We start from the raw sequence: 6788 nt of genomic DNA on the forward strand, positions 1-6788 counted from the left end.
TATATATATATATATATATATATATATATATATATATATATATATATATATATATATATATATATATATATATATATATATATATATATATATATATATATATATATATATATATATATATATATATATATATATATATATATATATATATATATATATATATATATATATATATATATATATATAGAAGGATCTACAGTGGTACTGTTGCTTGGCAAGAAGAAATGTATTTGTATATATATATATATATATATATATATATATATATATATATATATATATATATATATATATATATATATATATATATTGATGAATGGACGAAAGCTTTAAGCTTTGTAAATATTTCTACAAATACATTTCGTCTTGCTAAACAACATACACAAACACGCACACACACACACACAACACACACACACACACACACACACACACACACACACACATATACATATATATATATATATATATATATATATATATATATATATATATGTGTGTGTGTGTGTGTGTGTGTGTGTGTGTGTGTGTGAGTGTGTGTGTGTGTGTGTGTGTGTGTGTGTGTGTATACAGGGTGTTTCAAAATTAGAGCCCCCCCTCTACAGCATAAACTTGATATGGACATAAAAAAAAGTAATTCAGAACAGGTATTTATTGATGTTTCTCTCTGAGTATTTAATATTTTGTGTGGCCTTCATCTGCCTGTACCACAACCTCCATTCTATAGGGGTAAGATTTCAGCCAATCACAAAAAAGCTGAGACTCAAACTCCATTTCCCTGAGCACTTCAGTCACCTCACTTCGCAGGTCGTTGAGGTTTGGTATACCATCATAGTCCACTGGGCGCTCTTCAACACGATCCTTCACGATACTACCAATGTTTTCACACACATTAAGGTCAGGGGAGCTACCTGGAAATTCACTTAGCGAGAAGAAATCGTTATTATCGCTGAAATCATCCAACTTTGCAGCCCAAATGATGTCATTTTTATGATTTGGCTTTCTGACTGTGTAAATTAAGAATTCTGCTGATGTGGCAACATGGAGAAAGTCAGCTTTATGCCAATCTTTAAGAAAAGAACCACAAAACCATGCACGGTCTTCTCTCTGTTGATGAGTGATATTGGTCTGCTGATAACATGAAATGGCTTGCTACCAGATTTTTTCAACTTACGATATACAGCACTATAAGTTCTCTTCTTTACCCTTTTTTGTTTCTAGTTCAAGTGCCAATTTACATAAAGACTTTCTTGGTCTACCCACTGCCTCAGCTATGATGTCTTTTAACTCCTGAGAAAGGACTTAATCTCTTTTAATGTATTTAGCTTAATCTTCCAGTTCCTGAGAAAGGATTAATCTCTTTTAATGTATTTAGCTATCCAGGAATGTGAAATGAAGGATGCACCAGCATCCCTGGCCTCTCTGAAGGTTATAGCCCAGATTCAGTTAATCCATTTGATTTCCTCCAAGTCGCTAGCCATGGCTGTATCTAAGTCCTTCACTCAGTCTGAAAATACAAGAAATGTAAAATGAAAAATAGCTTAATAGAAACTTAAAATAATGTACTTGAAGATAGGCTATAGTAGAAAACTTCATAACTTTCCATTTGTTCTATGGAGGAGGCCTCTAACACCTGGTTATATGTATAACACACACACACACACACACACACATAGATATATATATAGAAATAATAAGGCATAACACACATATAAACGTTGTATATTTCGGGCACTTGTTTCTGTGCCCTGTTCTACCAGTGAACACACACAAGTGCAAATATATGGTTTCATATATTATTTTCATATTACACTGTAGTATTACAGGAAAGACATTCATATATATATATATATATATATATATATATATATATATATATATATATATATATATATATATATATATATATATATATATATATATATTTTTTATTTATTTTTTTTTTTTATATATTTTTTTAGTTTTAGTTTTTGAAGTAATTAAATTCAGAATGACCTCGTTTCGTTTCTCTGACTGCTCTCCTGCATGTCGTGTGCAGAGGCAAGGTGAAGTTTGTCTCTCATTTTTCATCAAAGACAGTCTGTTTTGGAAAGTGGATCGACCACTTCTTGACCAACCTCAAGTCGGGAATGGAAGCAGCAGCAACTTTTGAAATATTACCTTGCAGTTGGTAATTGTTATTGCCTAAAGATGGTAATGGCTGAAGATTAATCATCGGAAAGGAAGACGTGTTCTTCAATAGCAACGAGTACTGATGTTCCATCAGCACCATGGGAGTTGTATGATGGAGGATCGGTGTTGTCTCAGCAGTGTGATGATGATCATCGGTTCTGCAGTGATGACTTGGATGGATACTGTTGTGATGAGTACCTCAATTCAGTTCTGAGGATGGTGGTGACTGAACCCTGGTCATCCGTTTTGGAAGATGTGTTCTTCTTTGGCAACATGGTTGTTGTCGCATCGGCGCTGCGGTGATCATGCGGTAGAGGATATCGGCGATAGTTCAGCAGTGTGGTGATGGTTGTCCTTGAGAATCTGTGGTTACGACATTAGGGTATACCGTTTTTTTTTTAGATGCCGTTATTGCTCCTGAGGATACTGTTTACCATTGTTGATTACTGAACAAGTATCATTATCATTATGATGGAACACAAGTACGAGTATGACTCCTCTAGGCAAAAGTAGCTCATGTTGATTAATCATGTTTATGATGTTGATGAGTTGTTCATTTTGTCTGTTATGTTATGATGCTGTGTAATGCTGGTGATATTATTTATATTGATGGCTTATTTTACTAGTTTATTGTTTGATGAATTTTGTAGTTAAAATAATATAGAGTTTATTGAAGTTTGATAAAGTTAAAGTAATGAAGTTATTTTGACTTGACTTTGATTTAAAATGATTAATAATGGTAATGATCATGATTATTATTATTTTGTCTCTCCGCTTTCTGAATCCTGGACTCATTGTAACTATGTGCAGTTATTAGGATTAATAAAATAGGTTTAAGTTACCTGAGTATTTTCTTGCACCTCTTCAATGGTTTCTCTGTCCACGAAGTCCACTCCAGTCCTCTTTGGCATAAAATAAGAACCTGAAATCTTCTGGAAAAATTCCTATGAGGTCAAACATTATGGAATTTGTGTTACGGTTCCCTGGAGAAAGAAAGGGACCATGAAATATATATATATATATATATATATATATATATATATATATATATATATATATATATATATATATATATATATATATATATATATATATATATATATATATATATATATATGTGTGTGTGTGTGTGTGTGTGTGTGTGTGTGTGTGTGTGTGTGTGTGTGTGTGTGTGTGTGTGTGTGTGTGTTTGTGTGCGTGTATGTATGTTTTTCGGGCAAAGTTTTTCTCTTTCACAATTTTTGTTGTGGGCAATCGCCTCTGTGGCACTGACTTCTTTGATGCACACTTTTTTCATATTTCTATTTTAAATAATTCTTCTAAGTTCTGGATAAGTATACAGAGTCGTGGTGTATTTTCCATTCATTACCACGGTCCCGTTTCGCCCAATCTAAGACTTTTTCCAGCAAGAATGGATTAGATGGTGGGGTTTCCATATTTCTTGGTTATAGTTTTGGTTTACAATTTACAATGAGGTGGTTAGTTGTTTACATAATAGCTACATAATATGTTATTAAATGGTAAAACTAAGCTACGGTATTGGTTCTACATTCTTTTTCCATATCTTACAAATGTGTGTGTGAATAAATTTTTTCTTTCTTTTTTTACCAAAATACAGGAAAATGCGTAATTTAATGAGGAGATAATGAAATCTAAGGAACTTTTGCAGATCATTGCCGTAAATGATTGCGCAAGATGTAAAAGTCCATTAACCACTAAGATAGATATGATGTTGAGAAATGTAGAGTGAAAAGTGGGAATACGTGAAAGAAAAATATCATATTAATTACAGACATTCTGAATTACAAGGGTTACACTGAAGAATCGCATTAACACTGAATTTATAAAACAATGGAAATCTTAACTGTCTGTATCATAAACTTAAGATAATGTTTGGTTGATGCTAGAATGACCACTTTTTTCGACTTTTATAATCTATCAGTTTTACTATCTTCAAATAAAGAACATATCTGTCAACACCCTATGCTGTTTAATCCCTTTGATTTCGGCTTTCAGTACCTGGCCAATAACGACCCTCTGGGCCTAGAATATTTGACCTTTATTCCTGCTGAACATTTACAGGGAAATGAAACATTTTTCTTACAATGCTAATTGTCAGAGTGGAACGGTAAAGGTATATGTTAGGGACCATAAGGCATGTCAAGATTAATCATCATCATCAATATTTTGATGTCCATAGAAAAGTATATAGCCTCGCAAGGTTCATTAACATCGTCATGCAAAGCTGATATGTTATCGTTGTCAGTGTCACTAGGACGGCCAATTCCATTGGGACATAACTTAATTTTGAGCTTACTGCCTTTTCGTGCAGTTATGTGGATGTAACTCACAATTTTTGTTTGCTCATTTCAGTCTGCTTTTCCCACCAGATATGAATTCTGATACTCCCTAGAATTTTCTCTTTGCTGTTTCTATACCCTTCCTGACTGAAAGATGGAGGGTTAGGGATTCTTGTGATGTTTGCCGAAAAGAAATTCCCTGTTTCACACTTTTCCAATCGTATTATAGGCTTAGCCTAGGAATGACTATTGATTAGATAGTCAAATATCAGTTATGCATTCCGCTTTCTAACGAACAATGAAACCATTTTCTCCTTTTTAAAGCTCTCATGTGCTATGTACAGCCAAGGTGACTGTCCTTAATAATCATATAACTGAACCATCATTATTTCAGTAAGATAACACCAACTGGAATTATTCCTCTATAACCTAACATTTAACAAGAAGTTATTCCATTAGCAAATGAGAATTACTAGAACTGGTACTTCCTTGGTAACTTACATTTGATAACGTTTCTTTCAGTTGCTTTTAAACAAGTTCTAAAATAATTCAAGCTGGATAACGATACTTCATTTGCTCTAATATGAAAATAAATAAATATGTATTTGAAACAACCGGAATCGCGTTGAAAATAACCAAAGATCGTTTAATACAACTAATATCTATTATGTAAAGGTAGAAGTTGATGGTAACCGATGTAAACACTAAAACAATTGCAATATATATATATATATATATATATATATATATATATATATATATATATATATATATATATATATATATATATATATATATATATATATATATATATATATATATATATATATATATATATATATATATATATATATATATATATATATATATATATATATATATATATATATATATATATATATATATATATATATATATATATATATATATATATATATATATATATATATATATATATATATATATATATATATATATATATATATATATATATATATATATATATATATATATATATATATATATATATATATATATATATATATATATATATATATATATATATATATATATATATATATGCTATAAAAATGTTTAAATATTATATCAACTTATATATATATATATATATATATTATTGTATATAAATAATATATTATATTTTAATATATTTATATATATATATAAATAAATATTTATATATTTTCATATTAAATAAATGAATATATATTATCCAGCTTGAATTATTTTAAACTTGTTTAAAAGCAACTTATAGAAACTAAGTTATCAAATAATAGATATTAGTTGGAATAAAACGAACTTTGCCATTTTCAACACGATTTCAGTTGTTTCAAATGGAATAACTTATATATTTTAATATTAGGTAAAAGTGGAATAATTATCAACAGTTGAATTATCTTACTGAAATAATGAAAAGTTCAGTTATATAATTATTAAAGTCAGTCACCTTGGCTATAAATTGCACATGATTCCATTAAAGATGGAATAATGTTGTTAAATTTTCGTTAAAAGCCGAATGTATTCGTGATATTTGGCTGAAATAATAGTCATCTTAGGTTCAGTTATAAAACGATTATTAAAGTCAGTCAATTTCCTTTGGCTATAAACACATGAGGCATTAAAGACAAACATACAATGTGTTCATTGTTCGTTAACAACACACATGTATGAGTGATATTTATATATCAAATATAATAGTCATTCCTAGAATATATATATATATATATTGGAAATATATATGAAATATATAATATATATTTATATATAAACACACATATACACAGACAAACATATATGTATATATATATATATATATATATATATATATATATATATATATATATATATATATATATATATATATATATATATATATATATATATATATATATATATATATATACATATTTATATATACTATATGTGTGCGTATTCTGGAGATACAAATTCTGAAATTAAGGTTTGAAATCTTAATATCGTTTGAACTAGATTTGAATTCTTCATATAGAGGTCCTTTGTTTTTCTCGAATTCCTGTGAGAATGTTTTTCATTTCTTCCGTGTTGATTTCGTATTTCGTCAACTTTATCTTTTATTAAGATAGTCAGGTGATATTATTTAACGGTGTTCGACGAATGTTGAAAAAGTGACAATTCCTTGAATTAATTTTATCTGTTTTCCTTTTATGATCGTATTCGATCTTTTCCATGGAAAATTCGATGCTGGGCGGTTAAGACACAGGATATCATTGCAAAAAAATTCGTTTCTTTTTTTGACGAAAACTATTTACTTATCCA

This window comes from Macrobrachium rosenbergii, chromosome 43, assembly GCF_040412425.1.
Source record: "Macrobrachium rosenbergii isolate ZJJX-2024 chromosome 43, ASM4041242v1, whole genome shotgun sequence".
Taxonomy (NCBI): Eukaryota; Metazoa; Arthropoda; class Malacostraca; order Decapoda; family Palaemonidae; genus Macrobrachium; species Macrobrachium rosenbergii.